Below are 27,993 nucleotides of genomic sequence, written 5' to 3' on the forward strand. Positions count from 1 at the left end.
CCGTGCTGCCAAGGGGAGCTGAGCTTTGAAAAATCTTGCCCTTTCCTAGACCACAGTGTTTTTGCTGGTTATTTTATTTAGCTCTGTTGACCCCAGAAACCTCCTGGGCCACTTTAACAAAACAAAACATCTCTGTTGACTAGATGCAACTGAGCTAGGAAATTCACTGGGTATTTATTCTCAGAGACCCATGTCTCTGGCTATAAGGACTGATTCCTTATACTTTGTGTGAGCTCAGCTACCAGAGCATGGCATGCACATTGCAACTTATCTCTGCTGCAATCTCTTCAGGCTGCTGGAGGTGACCTTCTTGTGTTATGCTTTCAAGGGAAGAAAACCAGGACCCTGGATGATAAAATATGACTCCTACAACCACATTTTTTTCTGAGTCATTGGCTGCTCTTTGTTTGCATGAAGTGGAACATCACCCTCCTGAAAGCAGTCACCACCACAAAAGGGCAGATCCATGAGAAGACCTCAGAAAACACACTGAATTCACTTAATATACGAAAGAGATTCTCAGTGGAGGACAGCAGGGATATTTTAGGAAGTACCCTCTGCTGAGGTGAGGGGTCTCTGGTGCCCTAAGTCCAGGAAGTGGTGGAGGAGATGATGGAAAATAAATGCGTAATCAGCTCTCTGATAACAACTTCTGTTAACCTGCACAATTTACTGGATTACAATATAAAGTCATGAGGGTTAAATTGAATCTGAATATAGCAACCACATTAATACAAGTGAGATTTCAATTTGTTGAATGATGACTTTGGCTATGCTTACTGCAAAGTCTTAAAAACTCTTGGAAGATGAGTATTTACAGAAATTGAATGCATTTCTGCATAGGATTTTTTTTACTACATCAAACATGCTTAAGTATATATTGTACAACTGTGAGAGTCTGTTCTGATCAGAGATACAAGATTCCCCAGTGCCGCTTCTGCATCAGCATGACATAACTTTGCCTGGCTGTTCTCGTCCCTTTACTTGAGTGATTAAAAACAAGACGAGGCAAAGCAATGAACATAGCCCAGGGAAAAATTCTGCCTGGCTCATAAGAGATTGCAAATGGACCTGATAGATCACTTCCATCTCTAACTTCTTTAGATTCTGCCATGATTCTCTCAGGCATTTTGAAAAAGATGCGTAATTGTACACATGGATTTGCAACGGGTCCAGAGATAAATAGAGCTGTATGTAAACCTGTTTGCGAACAGCTCTGTGGGTTCTGGTCAGTGTTACACGTGGAGGCTTTGCCACATCTCCAGTTTTCATGTCTTTAAGCTAGACCAGAACAAGCCTTGTCAGTTATTAACATCTATTCCATCTCTTTGCATGTGATACCCACCATGGCCATGGGATTTACAACTGTCTCCCAGGGATCTCAGTGCTTCTGTTTGACCTAAGGTTTGCTTCTGCAGCATGCCTCCAGAAAACTTCCAGCTGGAGACAACACGGTGACTGGAAGACCATCTTATCTTTGTTGCCTGTGAGACATCACTGGAGTGGCAGAGCTACAGCTGTGCTCCAGACAAGATAAGTCATATCCTACTGATTGTTTTGGCATTTACGGCACTTGCACCAGCACTTTGGTTCAGCTCCAGCCACCTGCATGTGGCAATGAGACCAGCTCCATTCACTTGCATAAACACACCACACCTGTGCAACACTGCTAAACAGTTGCCCGGTGCATGAAGAAAGCATGTCATGGATCAGGGTGCAATGCACCTTTGTCCAGTATTCCCTAAGATGGATCTCTTCTGATGTTGCTCCTCCCTGATAAAAGTCAATAAAGAAAAGCTATCCAGGCATCTTAGACTTGGAATCATGAGCCCCACGGGGTATGTATCCCTGTTATGAGCAAAGATGTGCCTAGGAACAGCTGTCTGTGCCCAAGGCTTACTCTGCATGAGGCTGGCATGTGCTTAGCTGCAGCCCAAATTTGCAACTGAGCCATGTGACAGGCATCTTCTGCTTATGAAGGGCTGGCCATGGGTTGTCCACCTGTGGACAGAGCCGTAACATGCTCCAATATGTCTGTCTCCCCATGAACAAGAACTTGGCTTGCATTAAAGCCCCCAAAAGGCTGAAGCTCTGAAAGAATTGCAGAGATCTTCCAGACCCGAGTGGAGCCAGTGCCATGCCTGTGTATGAGGATTTATGATGCAAACAGTCCAGACAGCAGAGTCTCAGATTGCTCAATGATCAAAACATGCACATCTTGGAAGTCTTTCAGGGACAGTGCTCAGTAAGGGACAAGGATCTTGATTTTGCACCTGCAATTGCACGTGCGAACCCTCCGACACAGAGGTGTGATCTTGCAGAGCTGGACTATGGACGTGAACTGAAATCGGGTTTATTTCCCCATATGCAGATACCAATTTCAGGTGTGTCTGCTGTGCTCCTGCGAGTGGCTGAGACTCCCTGGGAAAATGGAGGAGAACACGGCAGCCTGTGGCAGTGAGAGGTGACAGGAAAGAGCTCAGTTCAAAGGCTTGAAATGTTCAGTTCAAAGACATTTTAACACTTCATAGCTACTTCCTCCTTGCTGTACTGTCTGCCCCTTAGCTTTAACGTAATTGTCATGTCATATCTGTAGCAAACCTTTTGTATAGAATGGGGCTTTTTAGCTGTTATTTACTAAATGTATCAACAATCAGCTTTGTCCTAAAGCATAAGACATTCCCATCAAACGGTTGCCTGCCTAAGCTAATGTAAAATGTTGAGTAGCTGTTCAGTTTGCAATTCACTAAGTATTTCTTAAATACTGATAGAACAATAATAATAAATTTTGGGCTTTAAATTCTTCTTTTATTGAAGATCTTACAGCGTGTTACAAAAGGTAATTGTTAAGGTTTCACATCAAGATGGAGTTGGGCATCTGCTCCCTTACCAAAGTTGTCTCTTCCCCAAACACTGCTGTCCTCTTCCCACAGAGCCCCATTAGAATTTTGAAGGACATCCAGTGACCTGGCTGCCACAGCGACAGCACAGAGGACCTGGCTGTGACTGTTCCCATGGGACACATAGCAGTTCTGTGCTGCTCCATGCTGGAGTTTGGCCTGGCTCATCAGCCCCACAGAATGCTTCCCTTCCCTTCTGCTTGGCCTTGGGATCCGTGTCAGGAGCCAGATCAGACAGTCTTCAGACAAACCAAAAGATGCTGCAAGGGCAAAAAGGAGAAACATGTTCTCCACGTTTGCTAAGGCTCAGCAGCAAGCCCTGGGCTTACAGAGCAAGGGGAGGCTAATTCAGAGAGGAGGGAACAGCCAGGTGAGTGGTGCCCTGCCAGTGCAGTCTGGGAGCAGTAACAAATCCATATCAGGAGATATCTAAGGAAAAGTCACTCAATGCCTTCTCCAAAGGGCCTAGGTAAGGTCTTCCCCAAGCCAGCCATGGGATGCTCAGATCTGGTGACCTGAGCCTCTTGTTGCCCAGCTTTGCATGCAGGAGCACTGCTCATCCAGTGTTATTTATGGTGAACGGCTGAGCGCCCAACCATCTGGAGCCCAGCCCCACTAATCATGTTCTCTGCCAAAACAAATTGAACCTAATTGGTTGGAAAAGAAGGAGGGGGAGAAGCAATGACAACAAAATCAACAACAACAAAAACAAATACCCCAACTCACCCTGATTCTACACTAAAAACAAATCATTAAGTATTATCTAAAGTCAAATTGCACCAACTGTCTGACTGAGGCTGGTCCAAGTCTGGCCTTATCAGCATTCAGCACCACTGCCCCAGGATGGATGAGAAAACACAGAACACCACTAAAGGGTAAGCCAGAGACAGAGGGCCCCTGTTCTTATTTGTTCTGCAAGGCCCTTTATGTTCTTCTGGAAGATAGAAAAAGATATATCTGACTGAGAAACAGAACTTTTCATTATCTTTGATCAACTGGCTAGAAGATGTCTCTTTTTCTCACACTTCTGCTCTTTGCAGGCAGTGCAGGAACTCACATCTCCTGGCATTGGGATTGGCATGGTGCTCAAGGTTGCTCATCTGCAGGTCAGTTCTGGGCTTTTCTGTGAAAAAGTTACCCTGCAGCCTTCCTTCAGGCCCATCTCTTCTTCCATGGAGGGGCTCAGGGCCATCCCTTAAAGTCCGCTTTGGTACCAGGCAATTCTTCACCTTGGGGTGATGCAGAGGGAGGAGAGCAGCCTGTGTGCCTGCACTTCATGGACCTCTCTGCCTTGTGGTCTTCTTCTGCCTCAGGAGTCTCCTTCTGTCTCCTGCTCTGGTGGCTTCTCACACCACCTTGTCACCACGGGATCTGATCTTCCTCCAGCGTTAGGCGCGGTGACATGGCTCACATCTGCTGCTTGTTTGTTCTCTTGCCCTCTCCCCGGGGGGAGGATCGTGTGCAATGGACTGTTCTGTTTTGGTTTGTTTTCCCTGTGTGTGTATACACATTTTTATGTATGCATGTGTGGAAACATAGATATGGATACAGGCATGGATTTCCCAGCTTTCACCTTCCCTCCCACTCAGAGATTAATACCTGAAGGCACACTCCCCTCTCCCCAGAAATAAGTGAGGCTGTTTGGCTGCACAGTCTCCCACCCGCAGTGTATTCCATCCAGATTTGTGTTTTAAAGAATGCAAGCATGGAAAAAAACATCAAGGTGTTTTACACCTACCAGCTGGGGGACTTGTTCTGGGGTAGCACAATGGAACTATTCTCCTTCCTAGGCAGGCTCTGTTTTCTGAAATGCTGTGTTTACCCCTCAAAAATCTTTCCAGCAGAGGACTTTCTCTTAGCCACAAAGGAGCTGGTGCCATTGAGATATAGAAGAAACATCACCATCTGGGACCCTTCTCCTGGATGTGGTATGTTTCCTGAAGCAAAAGTTTTCATTTACCATTTCAAGGCTGTGGCTCAGATGGAGTGGTAAGGTTGGGTATGGAGGGGTACATGCCTAAATACCTGTTCTATCACCCACTGGAAAGGGTGACCCATGACCCATGGGTTTCTCCTCTGCAGATGCTTTTATGCTTGTAACTAGATGAGTACAGAGAGGGAAGTCCCAGGTGAAAGCCATCAGATGTTTTTTTGCAGACTGATTTTCCCTAATCTTTCTTCTGTATTTCAGGGGTGTGGAAATCCTCTGTACTCATCTAGGAGGAACATCTCTGATGTCTCAAACAGCAGTAATGGGAAGACAGAAATGCTTTGGATTTTTATTTTTTCTACCTACAGACCAGTACTACCTTCCAGGCATGTGATGCATGGATAAATATGGGCCGTTTCACCAGAGAGACAGTACCCCAGACATTGTTGAGAAGGTGAGAGATGTTTCACCCATGCTTCTGAAAGCTCTTGGCCTCTTTTTCCCTTTTCAGTGGGGCTTAGCCATTGCTTATCTGGAAATGCGTTCTTTGTTCTCTGTGAGCCTTCTCCACGGAGCTCTGTTCCAGTTCTTGCTTTTCCATTTTTGATGCCATTTTCTTTTCCCCTATTCCAGCTATAATGGGCCTCCGAGTTCCCGGTCATGCAGTATTTTACAATCGCCTCCAAAAACTACTCAAGCTTCATCCTCACAGTAGTGCCACTCCTTGGAGCTCCCTCTTCTTGCTGGCAGTTGTTGTCAAACTCCATGTGGTCTAGAACCCTCCTCCTAATTTTTGACCCCAACGTTCTCATACAGCAACTGATCCCTCATTTGTCCTCATACCAACAGGATCTTTTGGCTTGCATAGGTCTTCTCCCACCCCAGCCTCTGGTGTATTTACAGACAACAAAGTTATGCCCTCTCCTCCTTAGTTTTGCTAGACTAAACAAGCCAAACTCTCTTGAATGTGGGTGAGAAATACATTCCAGAGACCTACCAAACCTGGGACACTGGCAGAAACAATTTCTGGGGGGCCATTTGGGGCCCTGCAATGCTTTTACTGTAAGCTGCTGGAAGCAGGGTGCTTGTCTGACTGCCAGAACAGTTTATCTCCTCCTTCACTGTCTTTAGCCAATTCCTCCATTGTGTCCTGCTGGACAGTTCCCCCACTCCCAACACACTCATTTCAGCCCAGGGCTCACTCTTGGACCTCCACCCACTGGAAAGTTCTGCATCTGCCTGTCTGCCTAACTTCCTGCACTGGATTTTTGGATGGCAAAGCTGTTCCTGTGGGTAAAAGCATATTTGCTGTCCAGTTCAGTATCATGTGGGCTGACAGGCTGCAGAGCCATTTCACCCTCCTTCCTGTTCCCTCATTCCAGCTGGCTGTGGCCATGTTAAAGCCTCGCACAACCCCTGTGTTTCACTGTCACTGCTCTCTGGAGGAGGAGAGCTCTGTAATCAGTGGGGCTGGGCATTCTCTTGCACCTATGAATTTATTCAGCCAGCTCCCAGAAAATGCCTGTTGCCTGGGGGATGTTTATGCTGCTTTCAGTGCATTGTTGTTTTTTTTTTAACCGACAAAAGGATTGCCATCAGATTTTGAGCTGAAATGCACCCACCTGGGGGACCACTGGCCTCCATGTGAAGACAGGGTTTCGATCAGCTGCAGCTGCAGCGCTGTGGGCTGTGGTGCAGAGACCCGCCCGGCCGATGGCTGTCAGCGGCACGGAGCAGCAGCCGTGGTCAGCTTTCTCTTTTTGCGATTTCACCTTTTTCGGTATGACTTTTGGCCAGGTTTGAATCCCAGACCTGCAAGGCTCCTGCCACAGCCTGTGGGCAGCAGCTCATAGAGCAGCACATTCATATCATGAAACCATACCAAGTGCTGCAATAGAACAGCCTCCCTGAGGGCTCTGCCTCTGTGTTTGTGTGTCTGTGCACATACATATGCTGGTGTTTCAAAATGTGATTTAAGAGCAGAACAAGTGAGGAGAGTTCGGTGGGGAGTAAAGAATGGAAAGGTAACAGTATAAATATAATGTGTTTCAAATCTAGGACTACCTTGCTTCATTTTAGGAAAGCCTTGAGAACAGTGTATTTCAGCTGCCACCTAATTTATATTTGCCAAAGAGTTGTACTTAATTTCAGAGACCACATTGTTCCTGCAGAGCACCAAAAGCACTTTACAGAAAGACAGCAAGCTATTGAATCAGGTTTGAAGCCTGCAGCGGTATCCTTGAGACACTCTTTTTTTGAGACAACCTTGGCCTAGACTATTTTAAAGTGGCATGAAACTCAGATTGGTAATTTCTTTTCCCTAGCACAAAAGAGCTCTCTACAATAAAAGTTTGAGGTGTACCTGAGAGAGAGAGAGCTCTACCAGGCAGCCCATCCACAGCAGTGGGATCCTTCAGCCCACAATCCCTTCACTGAAATCAAGAACTAGGCACTGAGCCCAAGATTGCCCCAAGCAAATACCCATTCTTTCTCGTCCATGGCCCAGGAGTAATAAAAATAAACCCATACACGGCACATTTTTTTCCGCCCAAGTGAAAAGCGCAGAAGTAACATGGTGACCAGGCTTCCAGGAGAGGCCAGGAGAGAATTAGACACTTCACACAGTTGCGTATATAGGGCACTGAGATCCCTGGTGGTCATCCAGCACCTGGGATCACCCTGACCATCAGTTGCTTTAAACATTTTATGGAGAAGCCTGTTCTGCTCACAAGAACTTCAGAGCTGTAAGCCAGAGTCCCCTCCTGCTTCAGGATGCTGCAGTGTGAGCTCAATGAGTTTCTGACATCTGCACTGTGCATAACATGGCAGTTTCAGTTCACAGTGGCTTGGGCAATCACTTTCCATTGCCTTACCTTTATGCCCATTTGAGTTTTGCTTTCGTTTAGGGTTCAGGCTCACCCAAATCTTTGAGGTGAAATGAGCTCAATAGAAAGTCGCATGAAAGAGGACACTACCCACATTTCCTTCAGCCTGGGCCTGTGAGAAATGTGCATGAAACTTTGAAATCGGAGGCTGTTTCATGTTTTAAATAATATTGTAAACAAAAATACTAATCAAAACATTTGCTATCCTCCAGCCCATGACACAGGAACTGATTTGAATGCATCCCCGCAATTCTTTAAAGTATCTTGGCTCCTTCCCTCTAAAGCTCCCACTGGATCCTCTGCATCGGCAGTATGACTGGTGTGATTTTTCTCCCAAGTTGTTTCCAACATTTCTTCTTTTAGTTTTCACTGTACCAGCAAATCATCTCTTCCTGTTAGAACCAGATATCTCCATGATGGCCTGCGGGACTGTGGTGGGTTGACCTTGGCTGGATGCCAGGTGCCCACTCAGCCGCTCTGTCACTCCCCAGCTGGACAGGGGAGAGAGTAAGATGGAAAACAATTTGTGGGTTGGGACAAGGCAGTTTATTAAAGCAAAAGCAAAGTAAAAGTGCGCACATGCAAAAGCGAAGCAAAAATAACACGGTTTATTCTCTATTTCACATGAGGGCTTCGGCACATATAATGGTTCCTCAGCAGGCAGCCATTGGAGACAATGAATGCCGCCCCTTCCTGCTCCTTGCCTTAGCTTTTATATCTGAGCTGACGTCATAAGGTATGGAATATCCCTTTGGTCAGTTTGGGTCAGCTGGCTTACTTGGGTCCCCTCCCAGAATCCTGCCCTCGACTGAGGAAGGAATGTTACAGTGCTGATGCTGTGCTCAGCAGTAACCAAAACACCGGTGTGTTATCAACACCCTTCTAGCTCCCAATGCAAAGCACAGCACTGGGAGGGCTGCTATGGGGAAATGAACTTCATCTCAGCCAGACCCAATAGAGAGTTGAAGTCTGAAATGAAGTCATAATTTAGCTGCTGTGTAATTTCCATTTCTTCAGTATTTGTCTTGAGTGGTCCAGAAAACCTCAGATTTTCTTTCAAGCTTCCTACCTCTGATCTACTTCATGCAGAAAAGTCTGGAAATTCAGCTTAATAGCTTTATTTCATTGTAGTTCACATTTTATCCCCAGTCTCCCAGCTGTCTCCTGGATGCCTCTTCGTGGGATCCAGCTACAGTTCTAGACAGGAACTTGTGTGATCCAAAAATGTCATGTACCTGCCCTTTAACAACACTGCTTCTTGACATGTTCTGCTTTCTTGAAGCAGGTTCATGCTCTGTGATTGTTAGATATATCACAGCAATGGGCCCACAGAGTGATACAGTGGATGGGTGACCTGCTGTGGCGACTCTGCAGTTTTAATTGGACTTTAGTAACTTTCAAGATAATTAAAATCCCTTCTGTGCAACCTTTACGTGTTCTGGGTCACAGAGATTAAAACACAAGCCCACACATACAAGGGGCAGACTTCTTGTTCTAATACGTTCTGAGCACAGTGAGACAGTTGTTCTGTACTGACTCAGAAGGAAAAACACACTCTATTGAATCAGCAACACCACTTCCTTCCTCTGCAGTTGTACCATTCACACACTCACTCTGCTCTTCGCGAGAGAACCAGCAAGAGCAGTCCTAAGGAGGAAAGGCTGAAGAGAAAATGTAGAAAAGAGATATAGGTAAAATACCCTGGATGGTGAAGGCAACCTTAATTCTCTTCAGCTGATGTCTGTGATTACTGTACTCTTTATTAAACAATGTAGCTTGGCTGGAATGTGTGTCACCGAACTTAACATCCTCCCAAGAGCTGAGGAAATGCATCATGTCACACTGCCAGGGCACGAGTGGTTGCTGTGGGGGCTGCTGTGGAGAAGGGTCTCTGACCCAAGGAAAAGGGAGCAGCTGCTCTTACTAGGCTATGCCATCTGATGACTCTTGCACCAGACACAGCTGCCTCGGGATGTTTGTCATGGCCCGTCACAACAACACAATGGTGGATGACTGATTTCTCTTCCCTGCTGCAAAAACTCTGGGCAGCAAGACCCATTTGCCAGCTCACCTTTTCTGGCAGGATAATTAAAGTTTTCCCTTTTTTCAAGACCCACCATATTGCCACATTTGGCTCTGCTGACTGAGGGAGGCTGCAGTAACAATCCCAAGTAACAATGTGCCAAGGCAGAAAGGAGGGCTGGCAGCAGGGCTGAGCTCCCCACCACAGAATGCTGATGTTGACTATTGTGTTTTGGTGGCCAAGGGTCCAACTCTGTTACCTTCTTCTACTTGAAACTGGGAACTGCACATGGCCTCAGCTGTAGTGGGGATCTCTAACTTCAGATGTGCTTGACCATAATATTTAAAAAGGTATTTAAAAGATATGTAGTTGTGGCACTTAGGGACACGGTTTAGTGGTGGGCTTGGCAGTGCTGGGTTAATGGTTGGACTTGATGATGTTGGAGGCTTTTGCCAACCTAATTGGTTATATGATTCTATGATTCTATGTCTCTGTGTCCTTGGTGAAGTTGTTCAACGTTGGATTTCATGCAACCCCATGGAAAATGGGACAAGGAAACACCAGACACAACTACAAAGCTTCACAAACCCTTGTTGGGATGTTGCATCTTTCCAGGGACTTTTATGGAAGAGGATGAGTTTATAAAGCTTCTGAAATGGTCTGGGCAAATGTCATCTGACTGTCCTCACTCAGCCTCAAACTGATGGCACAGGTGTGTGTGTAGTGTCCATTACCAGCATCAGTGGCCAGGAACCATGTCAAAGGAGCTATTTACAAAGACGGGGAAAGAAACTAGCTACCCAATTCTCAAGTTAATAGCAGTGGTTGGGATTTATAAGGCACAAATGGATTTGAAGCAGTCATCCGTGGGCCAGTCCTAGAGCAAGCCAGCACCCTGCTCACTAAACAGAGTCATGCTGGTTTGAGATCATGCGGGACATAAGTGTAAGCATAGACATTAGGAGGAAAGCTTTCTTTCAAACTAAAGGCATGGTAACAGGATTACATTTTTAATTTTGCTAATTCTTTACTATTTTGGCACTGTTCTGATTGTTTTTTACTGTTTTTTGGGTTTTTTTTTGGTGTTTCATTGTTTGTTTTTTTTTTCACTAGACCTCACAGAATCATGTGAACCAGGGAGCTCAAAAGCTGGGTGAAATTTTTGCCCCAGGCTCTCAACATGTAAGATATGTTCGCGTGTGTGCATGTACATGTCTTCATACGCACAGATGAGTCATTCTCACTCTTGCTTGTGTTATTTCCGGGAGGCGGAAGTGAGGTGGTTCAATCCAAGGTAGGGGAATGCAACACACAGACCTCCTGAGATGGGGGATGGCATGCACACAGGGTTTTTTGGCTCAGCAGAGGTGACTGGAAGGGGAAACCTGCTGCCACTTTCCTAGTGGAAGGGTGGGCAATGCAGCCCTGTGCCCCTGGTGCCTTGGATGGTCAGAAAGTGCCAGGCATGTCTCATCTCCGTTCCCTCAGTTTCTGTATGTCACTGTGGGCAGAGGCAAGACTCAGAGAGGAAACCACGAGTGGTCCAGGCTGCTGAGTCTCAGCAAACAGCAGAATGGGCTCCAGGTGCAGCCTGTTTGCTTTCCAAAGAACCCAGTGCATTGCTGTCTATCTCTCTCCTGGAGAAACATCACCTCCTGCATGTTTGCCAGGACATGCTACCTTCCCCTGCCCTGTCTCCCCTTTTCCTTCCACTACCTTCTAGAATAGAGACTGACCTTTTTTGTCTCCTTGTTGTCGCTTCCTTTTAAACCTATCTGATGGCTGGCAGATTTAGGGCTGGCAGAAAGGTGCAGGACCAATAAAAACTGACCCAGATTGTCACCCATGATTTGTACCAAACTCAAATGGGACTGTTCCTGAGGCTCTCAGTTGTTTAATTCAGTGTAAGATGAATTATTTTTAATCATCTCACTCCTTCTGGATCCTGGCTGGGGACAGTACCGTCTATATTATCATATATTAAAATGGAACTGAGGTTGAAAATACACATCAGCAAAGCAAGCTGTTCCCAGGCTGATTTATGGCTCATCCTATACCAGAGACCCAGAAAAAATCCACCAAGAAGGTGTATCCTGCAGAGAACGTGAGCCTGAATCTAGAGGATCAGTGTGGAGATAGAATTTACATAAACATTTTAGGACAAGATCCATTGATGCAAGCACTGTGGGAATCAGAGGAGGGAAATCAGGCCGGGCTCTGGCCCAGGCCATTGGTGGTCACCCATCTCCCATGGCTGGGTGGGAGAAGAGCAGTGCTATCAGCAGAACTGGGGGTGACATGCCCCCCTTCCCACCACCCACACTGCACCTCTGGCTTTGCCACATGGCCTCTCTGTGTGTGGCAGATGCCCCTGGGCTGCCTGTGCACACAGTTTGTGTCTCCATGTCTCACATCACTAGTGGAGGCTGCCCTGGCTCCCCAGCTGTGTTCCTCTTGCCCCAGAGCATCACCATCATTACAACACAAGTCATGCTCAGAAATATTGTTCTCAGCATTCAGGGCAGGCATATGTGTTCTGTGCTGTATTTTGGGACTTTTGTCTTCTGTGAAACCTTCTGCAAGAAGATGACACAGGTCTCCCTGTCCACTCACACCATTCTCGTTGCTCCAGCGGTCCAGAGCTTTGCAAAAGCTATTGGCAGCTTCATTTTCTTGTATGTTACTGAACATGCAACTATCACAAGCAGAAACGTTTCCCAAGAGCTCTCAGGCATCAGGGTGAAAATAAAGTGAATAACAGTTTCACAGGATTATGAATTATATTTAATGCAACCCTCTCTCTTCCCTCTCCAGGAAGATGAGATACTGGAGAGCCCTGGTATTCTCACAGTGACACCTGGGATAGCCCAGAGGTGCTCCAGAGTCAGGCAGGGACTCTGCAGGTGGGATACCTACAGCCCTATGAGCAAGAGACAAAAGTCAGTTAGAGACATCCCTCCTACATCCTTTCCCAGAACAGGTCTATCTCTGGATCATGGTCTGGATGCCTTACCAACAGCAGTGGGGGCTGCAGCCTGGGGTGACTGGCTCTGGCAGCACTTGTGGGGAGGTACTCAAAATGTAGGAGAGCCATTGTGGCACAAGCTTTGCTGCTTGCTGCTTGCCAGTGAAGGTGTTGTTTCACCTGAGTTGTGGCGGCAGATCATAGTGGGAGGTGCAGAAGCTTTGGTGCAGGATGACCTAGGAAGGCACATAAGCTCAAGACTTCTAAGAAGTCCTAGGTTTTTTGTTTGGTTTGGTTTGTTTGGTTTTGTTGTTGTTGTTGTGGTTTGGTTTGGTTTGGGGTTTTTTGTTTGTTTGTTTGTTTTCTTCCTGCGACATACAGAAGATTTTCATCAGTGTGATGATGGACATTATTGGCTTTGCAGTTTTTCATATCATTCTGGAAAGTCCTTTACTTTCCCTTAACTAGTGGAACCTTTTCCAGGCACACAGGCAAAATAAAAGAATTGCTTTCACTGAGTTATTTCCAAACAGCATCACGATGTGCCTTCAGAAGATTGATAGAGGAGATGGAGGACCTTGACACAGTGGCCTGATCAGAGATCAGAGATGTTCTGCTAGTGTGGTAAACCATGAATGTAATTTTTCTAGTCTTTGTGAGTGTTAAGGGGAGGTTGATGCACAGGAATGTGATAAGGACACTTGTGGTGGATGTTCTGAGCAGCCAGAGAGCCTGGGCTGATGCAACTGCACACGAGCAGGTAGTTGTGGATATATAGTGTTCCTGCTCCAAGCCTAGGGCCATGGTAAGAAATGCAGATGTCTGTGCATAAGGCATTTATTAAGATGACCTCACCCATATGTATGCATTTTAATCAAGTCAGTGAATGCCTGCTGTGTTTATTTTTAATACAGCATTTGTTTTGATGTTACAATTGTGATGATGTGGATCTAATGGCAGTGACTCTTCGTCTTAGGTCTCAAATCCAGAACTGAAAGTGAAAAGACACTTTGCATTACTTTAAAATACAAAAGGGAATGTCTCTGGGCAAATTAGTCCTTCATTTCCATTCTAGACTGTAGTCAGCTGTCTGCTGCCTGGAGTCCACAGTGCACAAGCTGCTTTGGAGGTCACCTGAGGTCCCTCCTCCTGCTGTTGACCAATAGGTGACAGAAAGGCAAACAGACCTCTGGGGAAAGGTTGACTTATACCCTGAACTTCAGTATCACCTCCAGGGTAAAACACAGTCTTTGCTAGCCCTGAATTTTATTTGAAGTGCTACTAATTTCCTCATTTTTGCCTTGAATAGCTCCCAAAAAATCCCCAAGAGCAAACTCAGGTCTAGTAGGGCTTTCCATCAGACAACATGGTGCTGGTGTTATCTATTACAGTAGCAGTTCCCACCAGTTCATAGAGGAGAGGTGTAAAAAAGACCCATGTAAACTGAAAAAAGATCAGCACAGACACTGGCAGCCAGTCCATGTGATGGAACCTCAGGAAGACCAGGGATTTCTGACTTCAGCTCTTCTCTAAATTGTAGCCTGGTCTCTGGGTCTGCAGAGATCTCGCAATTTTGTGATGCATGATGTGTGCTTGTGATAGACAGGCAAGCCAGTGAGCTGAGGGCAAGCTGCCAGCCTTCCCTTCACTTTGAACGCCCTTGGCCGTCCCGAGACTCGTTCCAAAACATTTAAATTGCTTAAGTGTGCAGTGATGTGTTTTAATTAATACAGAAGAAGGGGATAGTAAAATACAGGTCCCTTCAGTACTAATTTGGCCTTGTGGTTGAGGCATAGGTGCTAGAAAGCCAGGAGTGCCGGGATGTGCCTCTGTCTCACTGCAGTATGAGCAGTGCCGCAGTTTCCTCCGCCTTGGTGGGGCTGACGATGCTGAGCTGCCTTTGCCAGGTGCCTGGAACACAGGGTACCATGGGAAAGGTGTGTATAGTACACAGGTATTCATGACATCTCCTTGGTACTCTGTCTAGGAAACGAGCTCCACAAAATAAACAGCAGGTTTATTATTAAACGTCAGGACTTGGAGACTGAAGCCTTCCTGTGACACACTTTGCGAAAAGTTGTAGGAAGTGGCAGAGTTTTCTCGAAGCCCTCTCTCCAATGAGGAGCAAGTAATAGCATCATATGAAGAGACTGCTGCTCCCGTTGCACAGGTGGGGAACACCACTGTCACCCAGCTGCGTGACTTGCCCTGGAAATGTGGCATCAAATTAGGGCTTCACATTGCACTATCCAGAGGCTCACACTGTGATTTACCACAAGTCTATCTGTCATCAAAAAACTGTCCCAAACAAACTGTATGTAGTCCTAGTGAAGAGATATTTCTGGGTCCATTATTTTCGCTATGAGCACAACGGGGAAAAGGAAAGTGGAGAACTTTCTGGGTCATAGTTAGTATCACAGGGATCAGATGATACTTGAATTTTCAATGACACCTGGATTATTAGGGATTACATGTTGGCTGACTGAAGTGGCCCAACTTCAACATCTACATCCTAACCATGATTCTTCAACAGAGGGGGACAGATCTTGACTTGACCATGTGAATAGATTGTTCATTGCAATGCCAGCAATACTTCCTTCTGAGAGACACAGATATTGTAAACAATGGCTCAGCCTGTGAACTGGTCAGAAGATCTGGAATTAGCTGATCTGGCCAGCCAATGACCCTCCCGCATTTGGAAATAAAAGGTCAAATTCTCAGACAGGCTGCAATGGATTAGGACATTTTTGTGAGAGATTTCCCTTCAGAAAGCCACCCTAACTGAATCTTCTAAGCTCCTCGGATGCCCAGAATTTGAATGGCAGCTAGGAATGGCTTTGATTTAGTAGAAGTTTTATTGGGGAAATTTAACCAACACCTGCAATTAGTCAGCATGAGTCCTACCAGAATGGTCAGTTCCTTAATTTAAGGAGCATTAGAACAGTGATTCATTTCAAAGTGGAACTTGGTTATATTGCTGCAGAAAGAAGAAATTACAGAGAGGAACAAAGAGAATGAGGAAACAGTTGTTTTAGGCTGAAAACAGAGCAGTGTGTTCCTGGAAGTACACTTTCAGACCCTATGCAGGCCTGGCTGAAGCTGAGAGAGGAATCCCTGTACACAGTTAGCTCGTCTTCTCTTAACAGGGCTGGCCTGACCTCATCTCTTTAGGCCAAAGCTCTGCAAGGCTGCAGGTACTGCCTAACATCCTGTACCAGGCTGATCTGCACTGTAGAGCCATGCAAGGAGCATTTTCTGTGCATTTCCTTCTTGCATAGAAATGTAATAATAATGATTAATGCATTCCTGCTCAGGTTCTGGCCTTTCTTCTGGCATAATCTATCCTTCTTCAAGACTATGTGTTCTTTGCTCATGCTGGTGGGTGTTTTGTCCTTCAGTCTAACTGAAGTCAACAGGAGACAAAAGTGTTGCACCTCTCATAAAATGAAATCCACCCATTCTTGACCAAAGAAATGCCTTCCAGAATAACAAAAGCAATGTGGCAACTAAGCCTGTAAATAGGAGATCAAGCAGAGAAATGAGAAAACATTCATTGCCTGGGAAAAAGTCCTGGCAAAGCTCATGGTGGTGAAACCAAATGGAAATGTTGCAAACTTTCACCTAGAATAAACAACCCAAATCAGCTGGAAGCGCTTTCCGTCGCACTGGTTCCCAGGAATGGGGTTGCCTCATTTTCTTGACACAAGGCTGCCAAAATCTGTAGCGACGTACTAGAATCCTGCTGATTAGCCAAGCTCTTGGCACACTTGTATAGCCAGAGATTTTTATTTATTCTTATTATTATTCTGGTAAGAATCTCTAGTAGATTAAAAATGGGAGGCAGGCAACACAAATACATATTTATTTGGGTGGAGAACACTCTGGCTTTAGGGTAGAATAAAGTGTGTTACGTGGCAGCTTTCTGTCACAGGACCTCAGACATGAAATACCATTATTAACCTCCCAGCATCGTCTGTGGCAGATGAGACATGCTCCACTTCTCAGATGGTCAGAAGCTGGCCAGCGATATTAGGCACCGAATGCTCTTAGATCCCCTTGAGTCAAGCCTGACTTGTTTATACAGAGTTCTGAGGACCCTGCTCCATGTTTTTACATTAGCAGTTGAAAGCTGCCTGAGGCACCTGCAATATGTAGGTGCTCTGGTCGAGAAGTTGGTGCCACATTAGGATCAAAACTCAGGAACTCTGGCTTTCTTCCTTTGCTATTTGTCAGGTTGTGTTTGGAAGCAGGGGCACCATCCCTTGGTGTTTGCACTTTAGAATTACCCTTCTGTGAGAAAATCCCCTTTTTCTTTTCTTCGCAAGTGTCTTTCATTCCACGTCTGTTCTTCAAGCACTGCCTGATCCATCTGTTTCAGTGGCTGTCTAGTCCTTGTTGCTCACTGCTCACAGACCAGGGACTGAAGCACCTCCTTAACGCACCTCATCTTTACCAGTTCTCCCATAGTGCCTACTTCTTCTTTTCACCCTTCACTGCCTGAGCCAGTATCCTCCTGTTGTTCAAGGCAGCCTTTGTACACACTTCCTTTTTCTCTGAAACTCTAGCAACACAAGAAATGTGGGCTCAGAAAAAATTAAATGGCAATGGCGAGGTTTCCCTTTTTCTCATCTCTTTCTTCAGCATGGCTTCCTTTGGGAATTCTGTTCATAATTTCTTGCCATTTGCAACAGCATCCCAGGAAATGAGCTGCAATGTAATACATCTGGGGCTAAGTTTGAAGGGGAAGCCAGATGCAGATGGGTGTACTGGAGCGGAGGGGAAGGAAATAGGGAAAGTTCAGACATAACTGGACATCCAGCAAGGCCTTGTAAAGCCAACTGGCAGCCCTGTATTCCAAGGGGCTGTCTGAAAGCAGAGATTTGTCTGAATCAGAAATCTCCATCCAAACAGACATGAACTTTGAGAAGGGTCAGGTCCAGAATAGCTCCAGCTGGACTCCAGGCCTTGATAAGGGAGTTCCTCCCTGGGGCTTGAGAGCAGCTGAGTCCTCAGGCAGCCACTGGACTGACCTCTCCTTTCAGGGTCTCCAGGATTTTTACCCAGTTACTGAGTCATGAGCTTGCAGGAGATCAACCCACTTTGGGATTGTTTGTTTCACTGTCCAGGGACTTTTTTCTTTCTTCAGGGAGCTCTGTGAAGCAGTTTTTCGGGGGGGGGAGGAGGTTCAGTGTGACTCAATGGTGTTTGAGAAACAGAGGAAACAAATGAGGAGATCCTAGAGGTACTTCCTTTCTAAATAGCTCAGAGATTAGTAATGCTTTGCCATACCTGTAAATAGTTCACTCAGAGACATGAATGCCAAGAGTGCTCTGAAAGCTGCACCTCGCTGCCCCTCATTTTCAAAGTGCATTTGTGATTTTTCAGCAACCACCTACCAAGCTGAGAGAAAATAGAAAGATCCCTGACCTTTCACTGCTCTGATTTCCTAATAATTTGGACACCTTTAATCCTTGCCTCAGTCTGCAGGGCACAGTTGTGTAACACAGCCACAGTCCAGGAAGGGCCTGGCACAAGAGAAATGCTAGACCCCAATGTACGAAAAAAGCAGGAGAGGAGCAAAGAGGAAAGCTTGTCTGGGGGCTCACAACAGCATTAGCCATTTTTCTGTGGCATTTGGAGAATCAGTCAGTGAGTGGAAGGCTTTTGCTTGTCACCAAAATGTCCGTGCAGAGTGGTCAGACAAGTTGGGCAGTGAACGCATGTACATTAATATTTGCTGTCACTGAGGTTGCAAAATAGAGCAGACAGATCATTTCAGGACTTGGCCTCCTTATCTCCACCTACCACAGCCTATAAAGTTGCATAAGAAAACAGGACTGAATAAGAAAAATTTTGAGGTGGAAACCTCAAGAGAAATGAAGCAGATGCAGCAACACCAAATGGCAAAGCTTTCCCAGAATGGGATTTTATGGTAATGGAAAAGTAATTCTGAGCTTGTCTCAAACCCTGACTTCAGGTCCTACCCATCTTAGGCCAAAAGAAGTTAAAATTAAGGAGCCTTCTTCTGTGGTTTGTCAGACACTCTGTGATTATGGACAGTCAAAATGCTTTTTATTGAAAGACTCAAGGATGTGCACCCTACTGGAAAACTTCCTTGTTTAATGCATATAATTCCAGTATGCAAAAAACTTAATGACTGAGAAAAAGAGGAAGATGTTCCCATTGTGGTTTAGTGGTGACAAAAGGGTTAATCATCTCCCAACACTCCCGACAGGACACACTAAATGCCATTGAGCCCCAGCCTTCCCCTGGGCTGCAAGAGCGGCACAGAGGGGACAATCCCTTCAGAAACAGGGTCCCCACAAACATCCAGATGCAACAGAAGAGATAAAGTGGCTCCAAAATGCTTTTCATCTGTTGTAAATCCTGACTTTATTTAAGAAAAGTGAAGACTTTTTTGTTTGGAAGCCATGAGCATCTGCTTAGTGACTTCCCAGTGCATGGGAGAAGCAGCTCACTGGTGTCTTGCCAGGTAAGCAGCAAACAACATTAGGTCATTGAAAACAGTTCTCCTTGGGCTCCATCTGTCAGATAAGGACAGTGTCACTGGCAGGATGTTTGTGCTGACGAACTCTCCTTCAGTTAAGAAAAGCCAAATGTGAAGCTCGTTAAGGAGAGAACCTGAGATGCCCTCTCTAGACCAGCAGCAGCTGATTTGCTGCCATGGGTTGGTTAATCTCTCATTAGCTCAGGACAAAATGAGCTGCTTGAAGAAGAAATGTCTCTGTCATGACATGTCAAACCTGTGGAGCCAACTGAATCCCAAGTGCTGAAGCTGTTAGGGGCCACAGGGGTGATTCTGGCTCCAAATTACCCACGGTTGATTATGTGTGAGTGACTCGTGCAGTTGGGGCGTGATCAGCAGCCTTCTTCGGGCTCAGCCTGCAGGAGACAAACATATGTTCCAGCCTCACCTTCCCCAGCTTTGTAGCAGGCCCTACTTAGTGGCCATTCAAATATGGTGCTGTCAAGGAAGAAGTGAAGCACCTAATAGTGGTGTAGATTGAGATGAGATTAAAAGAAAACCTGTGGTTCAGAGGAATGACGCCACGGAAAACATCAAGGAAAATGAGATGGAATGTGCAGTCATTAGCAAATTGCTTTATTTATGGCTATTGGACACTGCTGTTGTGCCAAATCTTGAATTTATTGGGTGCCGTGAATTTCTTAATTAAAATTGTATTACTGAATTGTTATTTGTTGAAGTTTGCAATGACCATCCCCTTAGCTATTTTTACTTTTGCTCTGTTGTATATGTGTATGAGCCTGTAAAAACAGGCCAGTTTGTGGGGAGACAGAATGTTTTTAGTTGTGCTTTTTAAATGCCACAGCTGATTTTCTCTGAGTTGACTCGCTTCTCTCCTCCATTTTGCTTTTGTGCTTCACTTCGCAGGCTGCACTGCAGTGGCTCCAAACCCTTTCCCTCCCAGTTATTAATGTTAAGCTGACAAGCTTTAAGTAAGGATTTTCAGGTGTCTTTTCAAAGCTTGTGTTGGCTGCTAGGTGTTCCCAGGAGGCTGCAGGTCCTGGAATCTTCCACCCTGGCAATGTGCCCAGCCCATCGCAACTGCGACCTTACCAAGATCTCAGCACTGGGATTTTGCAGCTGTTCAGAGGTCTCCAGGCACTACAGCAAATGATTTCTGTTCTCTGAGTCAGCCAGTTCCTGCTCTAGATGACACAGATCCCAAGCCTTTCAGGTTTTCCCACCTTCAGAGTTGGTCTCCTTGAGACAGAGATGGAGCAACAAGTGGAGGTTGACAACCGTGTCATTTGTCTTTAGTTTGCTTATGCCAGGGTTTGGGGCAGATGGTCTTCAAGGAAGGCACATGGAGATGCTAGGATGTGGGAGAGCTGAGGTATCCACAGCTGATGACTGGATCAACAACCAGGTCTGCACATGTGCTGTACTATACAGAAATCACAACAGCCCTCTTCCCTTGCAGTAATTAAATACATTATGTGATACTGTGCGGATCCAAGCTCCACTCAAGTAGTTTTGTGATTCACAGGCTACTGGATCACTGTGACAGCTGGGCAAAGCTGACAGTGGCTGCAGAAGGACAGAAGCAGCTCAACTCTGAATCCTGCTCCCTCAAACCCTGTTCTCCTCTAGTGCACACTCACGTGCTGGAACATCCCAGAGAGTCTCTAGAGCTCAGACTCTGGCTTGTCCCATCGTATCAAGTCATCCAGAGTAAAAGGTCTTCTCTCACTTCTAGACAGACATGCTCATAATAAAAGCTTGGGTCCTCAGCAAAGCAATGTAAACATGGCTTTTCAATGACATGCCCATCATCAGTCTTTACAGGAAGATTTTTCAGTTTAGAAGCTCACAGGTACATCATGTACCCTACACTCTGTGCTGCTGTTTTGCATAACACTTCCCAGACTGAACCTAGCCCTGAACTCTTTCAGGTGTCTTTTGTCCTAGGGACAAATCTCTCTCGAGAACTGCAATATCAGCCTCATGTGTTGCTCAGATTTAGGCAAGCAACTGGAGGCTGGTTGTACTCTGGTTCATTAGTAGGTTTCACATCTTGCATGAAGTAAGACCAAAAAGTTTGCATTCACTTTCATGATTTTCTTTTTTTTACTTTTCTTTTTTCTTTTTTTTTCCCTGTGATTTGAGCACTTGGGGAGTAACCTGGCTGCCGAAGCAAGTTGAAACAGACAACACCTGGGCTATTCAGGGCAGGGGGAGTGCTGCAAAACCATTTCAGCGTGTGTGATATTGCCCTGTCAGCTCACATCCTGAAACCATCAGTTTGTAGATCTTTCTTTTGCTCCAGGACCTCATGAGATGAAAAGCTCCCCTGCAATAGTTTCTCCTGCATGGATTAGTGACTCCGTGGGAGCAGCAGTCTGTGTGGAGGCACGGAGCGTGCACTCACCTGCCTTCAGCGTGTGACATGTTGCAGCCGCTGATGTCCAGGGTGGATAATGCTGGAAGGCCTTCCATTTGTCTTACTCCAAGTAAAGGACACTTACCATGCTCCCCATGGTAGTGGAATCTAAATAATCCCTCTAATCAGAATACTGGCTTCTCTCCCAACACACACACACCTGGAGGGTTGGGTGCAGAGGTTTCGGGGGAAGATAAGAAGCTCCTCTGTCAATCAGAAACACTGTGAACAGCATTCATTCTGCTGTTGTGGGGCTGTTATGTGTTTCACGTCCCTTCCTGTGATTCTTCCCCAGACCTTTCTGTGGATGGAAGGCACTTGGCAGCTGGCTCTCGAGACTGCCATCCACAGACCAGTCGGAGCACGTGCACGTACCTGCCTTCAGCCGGACCAACACCAGACGAGTCATCTGGTGCCAAAGAAGGTTTCTTCAGGATCAGAATAACTAAAACTTCCTTAACATATGCAGGAGTCCTTCCAGATTGCAAAATGAAAATCACTGCCCGGAATCACTGCATTCAAAGTAGGGAAATATCCCTTTAAAGAAACCCATTGGCAACATAACTAAAGGCCTTTAGGCCAAGCTGATATTCAATATAACTCCACTGAGTCAAGAGAAATACACCAGGGATTAAGTCTGGCCTGATAGCAAAAACCACAGGCAAGTGAGACTGATTCCCAGAATCAAGTTGACCTGGAAAATGTAGTTAGATTTTGCCCTTAAAGAAATAATTTTCTTAATAATAACAGATAAAATGAAATACTTGTCAAAATTATTATGAGCATATGGGGATGAGATGATCAACATTGCGTGAATTATTTCCTTCCACAGCTGTCTTTCTGGTTCACTCTTTAGCTATTCTTTAATTCCCAAACTTGTAACCTTTCTACTGCTCTTCTAGATTTACTGGCTGCCCTATTCATTCTTGACTTGCTAGACCCACAGACTGTGTGGTTTTAGTGCTAATCCTAGGTTTGCCACTGACTCTCTGTGGGAATTCTGAGACTTTTTTGCCCAGTATCCTTCAATTCCATCTCTAATGGTACATCAATACATGAACTAATTGTCAGGCAATGTTAAGGGTAAAATAGCTGGTTTTATCTTCCTGGATTGGGCCCTTGGGCTTCAGCTTAATGCCTTGCAAGCACTACCAAGCAAGGATGGCAGTTAGCATGAGGAAAAAACATTCTCAAAAGCAGTGCCTGAATGTGGGTCTTGCTTCCTTAGAGAGGAGAATTAATACCACAGAATTAATCTCTTTCAAAGCTCTGTCCAAAACTCATTTGTTGTGTTTAACTTGTTCTCAGCACTTGTAAACAAAGAGTGGAAAACCCAACTGTAGCTGTGCACAAAAAAACCCAAACAAAACCAAAAGAGGAGCAACTTGCCAGGGTGCTAAAAAGATCACTACCAACAAACCACCATAAAATAATAAATTTAGTTCACTTAGAGTATTGAAAATCCAAGAAAATAGAAAGGATAGAGGGTTTTTTGGGATGTTTATCAGTTTGGAAAAAGTTACCAAGAACTCCAAGGGGTTTTCATTTGCTTTCTCACCCTCTCATACCTTCCAAGAGGCAACAGGCCTTTTAAATAATATTTTTCTTCCTCAGCTTTGTAGTTCTCAGTCCCAAAATTCATGTCTGCAAGGGAGGGCTGGAGACTCCCTCCTGAGCTTCTGCACTTCAGGATCTCTGACTATCACTCCCTCACCTCTGTGTTTAACTCATGCTTGGCACAGCACAACTTGATCTCAATCAGACCTCCTAGGAGGGCAGCCAGGTTGAATTTGATGCCATCAAGAAATGTGGATCAAATCCTGCCCCTGGAGTTCATCCCAAGTGTAAGCGTCTTCACTGATACAATACATGCTACTTTCTTACTTGAAATTACCAGGCTGTAATGTTCTTTTCATGGGCCTTAGCTGCAGTTAAAGACTGTTTTCCTACCACCATTTTGTCCAGAAGCTGCTTACACAGTATAATCACACCATCTCTCACTTAATTTCTGCATGGATTTAGCATGCTAAATTCTTCAAGTCTCTCGACTTTTTTTCTTAAAATGCAAAGAACAACAAAGGGTAAACTATTTTTCTGGTTAAGACCATCTGTGGAACCAGAACTGGTCCATACTTCAGTGTGCATCTCCTCTCTTCACCCATCTGGAGCTCCTATGAGGTCCTTTACCTGTAATATCACTCTTCAGTGTCACGCTCAGGTTGGGCTGCATGTCCACTTTGCCTTCAGCACCCTTTCCTCACTTCCTCTGCTTTCCAGGGTAAATGTTCTCCCTTTACATGGTCAGCTGCAGCCCTCCTTGGCACAGGGTTCTGGCTGCCTGGACACATGTGCTCTGCCTGCATGAGCCCAGAACCCACATCTCTCCACACTACTGCCCCCAACTCTTCATCAGCCACCTTTCCACCTGCCTGGTGTCATCTGCAGGTTTTGACAGCAGTTGCTGCGTATCACCTTTCATGTACTGGATATAACATTGTCCTTTCAGTCCCTGAGGGTCTCCTCTGGGGATGTACCCTGAGTGACTCCCAAAGGACTGCTCATTTGGAAGAACTTTGATCTCGCTGCTCTCTAAGCTGCCTGGAGCTTGTGCTATTGGCATCATGCTATTGATATTGTTGAGAGAATCCACTAAGTCAACCACCTCACCACAACCTAACCCATTCAAAGTTTCTTGTCCCAACAAACGTTTTAACCTCTTCAGAGAACGTAATTGGATTTGTCTGAAGGGCCTGGTTTTCATTTTAAAAAGGTTGAATAATAGTTGCAGCTTTTAGCTCTGCTCAGTTCAGCTCCCCAACAGCTTTTCCATCATGTTGTCCACAACTGGTTTCATCCTACTGTGTGGTGCAGTTTTGCTTTAAACCTTGTCACATCCTTGTGATTTTGAAGATGCTGTGCCATGCTGGGAATGTATAGGATGGGATGCCCAGTGCCTTCAGGAGACAAGAGTCTCAGGTTAGAGTCTCTGCTCTCCCATCATCCACCTCTCTAAGTGGGCCAGGTACTAGTCTGAAACTGGTGGAAGTGCTCTAGTGTGATGCAGCTACAGTTTACATGCAGAAATGAGGGAGTCAGTGCTAGGAATAGCATGGGAATTTTTCATTTTCCTTTTTTCAACCACTTTTACCCCTCATTAAGCGCTTTCAGACCCAGCCTCAGGCTTGATTTATTTTTGAAAGGCCATTTTTAGCCACTGTGTCTTAAAGAAGAAAAGAAAAAAAGAGTCTGCTGAGATTATTCTTAAAGAAGAAACCATGCACATGCACATTCTGTCACAGCTTCTTCGCTTCTCAATATCCCACGAGATCCTCACCACCATGATAGGGGAGTATCACTCAGCTCCTCTCACCTGCAGTTCTATAACAGCATTGGGATGGTGGTGCTTCTGCTTTCTAGGCTGGAAAGATTATTGCTCTATTGTAAAGAAAAATAACCTCACAAAATTACCAGATTCAGGAACATCCCACTTCAGAGTAACCTACTTGAACCTCCAAGTTGTTGCACAGTTTGGTAAAGTAAATTTTGTGTTCAGCAATGGTTATAATGGAGGCTGGAGAAATATGCCTTAAGCAGATATCTCTCAGTGTTCAAACAGCCAGGCTTTCTTCTTGGCTCTAATTTGATTCTTGCTGCTCTTAATGTTCCTTTTCAACTGCTCTGATAATGTGAGACTTTGAACTAGCAGCCTCTCCTCTTGAATCTGTAAGCATTTACTGAGCAGTGTTTAGTTAAGGGACCAGACAGAGATGTAGACCAAAGAGGATGGGATATGGAGGGCTTGTGGTTACAGCACAAGGCTCTGAATCAGGAAATGATCAGAATCAACTTCAAGAGATGGGTCCAACCCACAAAGCTCAGTTCTGCATCTGCTCCTGCACTGAGCTCCAACTGCCCTGGAGTTTGGGCTGATTTGGTCTGTGGCTGTTGTGTGGACATCAACTCTGCTTTCCTTGGACTTCCACAAAGCAAATGCTCATTTAACAGCATTACCGAGCGTGCCAGAATGAGAAGAAGGTTCAGTGCAGGGTTAACTAACCACATAGCTTCCTAACAGCGAAGGAGTTTGGACCCCGTGGACATCACCTGGCTTGCAGGTGTTGTGAGAACTTTCTCAGCTTGTCCTGAGATGTGCTGTGCACACAGAACCTTAGCTTTTCCCTGAGCTGGAGGGCAGTGGCCACAAAGCCACATCCCTCTTCTTTGAGCTATCCATCTGCATCAAGCCAGAACTATCCACAAGAAGCAATAAGAAATTCCCTCCCTGCTGAACAGCACCACAAAAGATGTACAGGATCTGATTCCCAGATGGCAATGTTAAAAACAGAAGGCAACATGTCTGGGAAAGTACCCGAGGCATACCTGAACAATAGAAATAATAGAGATGTAAGAAGAAGATAGGTCCTTTCTTTTTTCTGATACACGCATGCCTAAGATCACTTAAAAAACCAACCAAACACCTTTTTTTCTTTTTTTTTTTTTCTTTTTTGTCAACAGGAAACAGTCTGTCTGAATAAAAACAGCGCTAGAGTGAAGCAGCTGAAATAGGTGAACAATTGGTAGCATGAGCATTGTACCAGGCTTTTCTGCTTCTTGTGTCTGTGTTATGTGTCATGTGAGCACCTAAATCCTTGGAATCTCTCGAGATTTATTTGGTTACCAGCAAACTGAGTGCATATTTACCTTTCCAGCAACTTGGAGGATTATTGATTTGTAAGGGCAAGGGTCCCCTAGCTAGTCCACCTGCACCCTCAGGAACATGAGGGTTGGCATGTGTTTCTATGCATAGTTTTTATTTTAGGCCCTCCTAGGACAAGTTCTAAAAGGTTAAAATTGGGGAAGATGCGGCTGCCTTGTTTCACACATTCCAGGAGCTAAACACCCTGCAGAAACCAAAGGCAGCAAATGTTTTCTGAGATACTCGTCCAACCACCAGTGAGAGGGTGATACCACCCCATGAGCAGCAGGCAGCTTCATGCAGGCATACCACTTCTGTCTCTCCAGTCTCGCCCCGCCTGCATTTGTTCCTCCTTTGCCTGATGGCACATCTCCCCCACACAATGGCATGTACAATCTAATCTCTACTGAAAGCTCTGCAGGGCAGGAACTCACACATTCAGATCCAAATAGGCTACTCATGCCTTTTTAATTTCACTGGATCAGAATAACAACAGCAAGGAAATAAAGTAACAGCCAAAGAGTCAAATCAGCGCAGTGAAACAGGTCCCTTCCCTTTTTTACAAGTTACATCCACAGTACCCCAATGGTACCAGGAAGTCTTCTTAGTTACACTGGCTAATCTTCAATTAAGTAGCCCAAAAAGCTCTTAGCCACCATGAAGTGCCTGCTGATGTCCACTATGGTGATGTCCACTATTGTGATGTTTGGTATTCCAAAAGCCATGTGGAGTAGACATTCCCTGGGCTCAGAGGTGTCTGAAGAGCCCCTCAGCATCAGCTCAGGGTCTGGGAAGAGCAAGCCTTGGGTTGGTGCACTCCCATGCACATCTGCACCCCGGTCTGGCATGGTGCTGATCTCCGCAGCCATCAATCCTGCTGACATCTGGATGACAGGTCTTGCACAAGCCCAGTGACATTACTTAAGGCTGTGGCTGTTTACAACTTCCCGCCCAGCGCACACCCGCCATGTGTTAATCAGGATGGTTCATAGTCAGTCCTGGAGTAAACAAATGCAACTTCACCAGAAAACATGGGAACCACACCTTTTTACTCCAGGTGTGCATTTTGGCCCACCATCTGTTTCTCCATAGCGATTAGTGACTGGTATTTAAGACAATTTCTTAACAGGAGTTGGGATCGGTGGTTTATCTCCTCATTAGGTTGGTAATATCATTAATTAAGGTTATGTCAACGGACATGATGCCACAGCAGTTGGGTGTTACCAGTGGCAACAGCCTTCCAGGGTTTGGGCTTACAGCGTGCCTACCGCGATGCAACATTAGCATCCTGCCCAAGGTGGGGACCTGCCCTTTCCCCACGCTGCCGCTGAGAGCCCGCCCCACAGTAAATGCATTTTGAGGTAGGCTCCAGAAATCCCCTCAAAAGTCCCTGCTCTCCCACTGATCCCTGTACCCCGGCTGATGAACCACCGCAGAGCAGGGAGCGAGGAGCAAACGTGGATTTTTGGCAGTGGCATGGGGGCTGTATCCCCTACTGTGCCCACCCCAAGAGCAGTGGTCCCTATGGCGTAGTTTGGATCCCACCTCAAACAGCTGCTCATTCAGCTGACTGGATTTTTAACTGAGAAAATGAGCATGTTACTGAGAAATGTGGTAGAACCTGTGCCATGGTGTTAGCACCAGGCCTGGATACTTAGAGAAAACAG

General features: G+C 45.6%; 1 long non-coding RNA gene across 1 annotated transcript in view; it reads right to left on the minus strand.

Annotated features, from left to right (window-relative positions):
• Positions 1-2,807: 2,807 nt before the first annotated feature.
• Positions 2,808-27,993, minus strand: part of LOC116791560 — an 86,283-nt gene continuing 61,097 nt past the window's right edge. Inside the window, exon 6 of the long non-coding RNA XR_004358782.1 lies at positions 2,808-3,160. This is a non-coding gene — a long non-coding RNA (uncharacterized LOC116791560). The remainder of the gene's footprint in view (positions 3,161-27,993) is intronic.

The sequence above is a fragment of the Chiroxiphia lanceolata genome, chromosome 10 (genome assembly GCF_009829145.1).
Source record: "Chiroxiphia lanceolata isolate bChiLan1 chromosome 10, bChiLan1.pri, whole genome shotgun sequence".
NCBI lineage: Eukaryota > Metazoa > Chordata > Aves > Passeriformes > Pipridae > Chiroxiphia > Chiroxiphia lanceolata.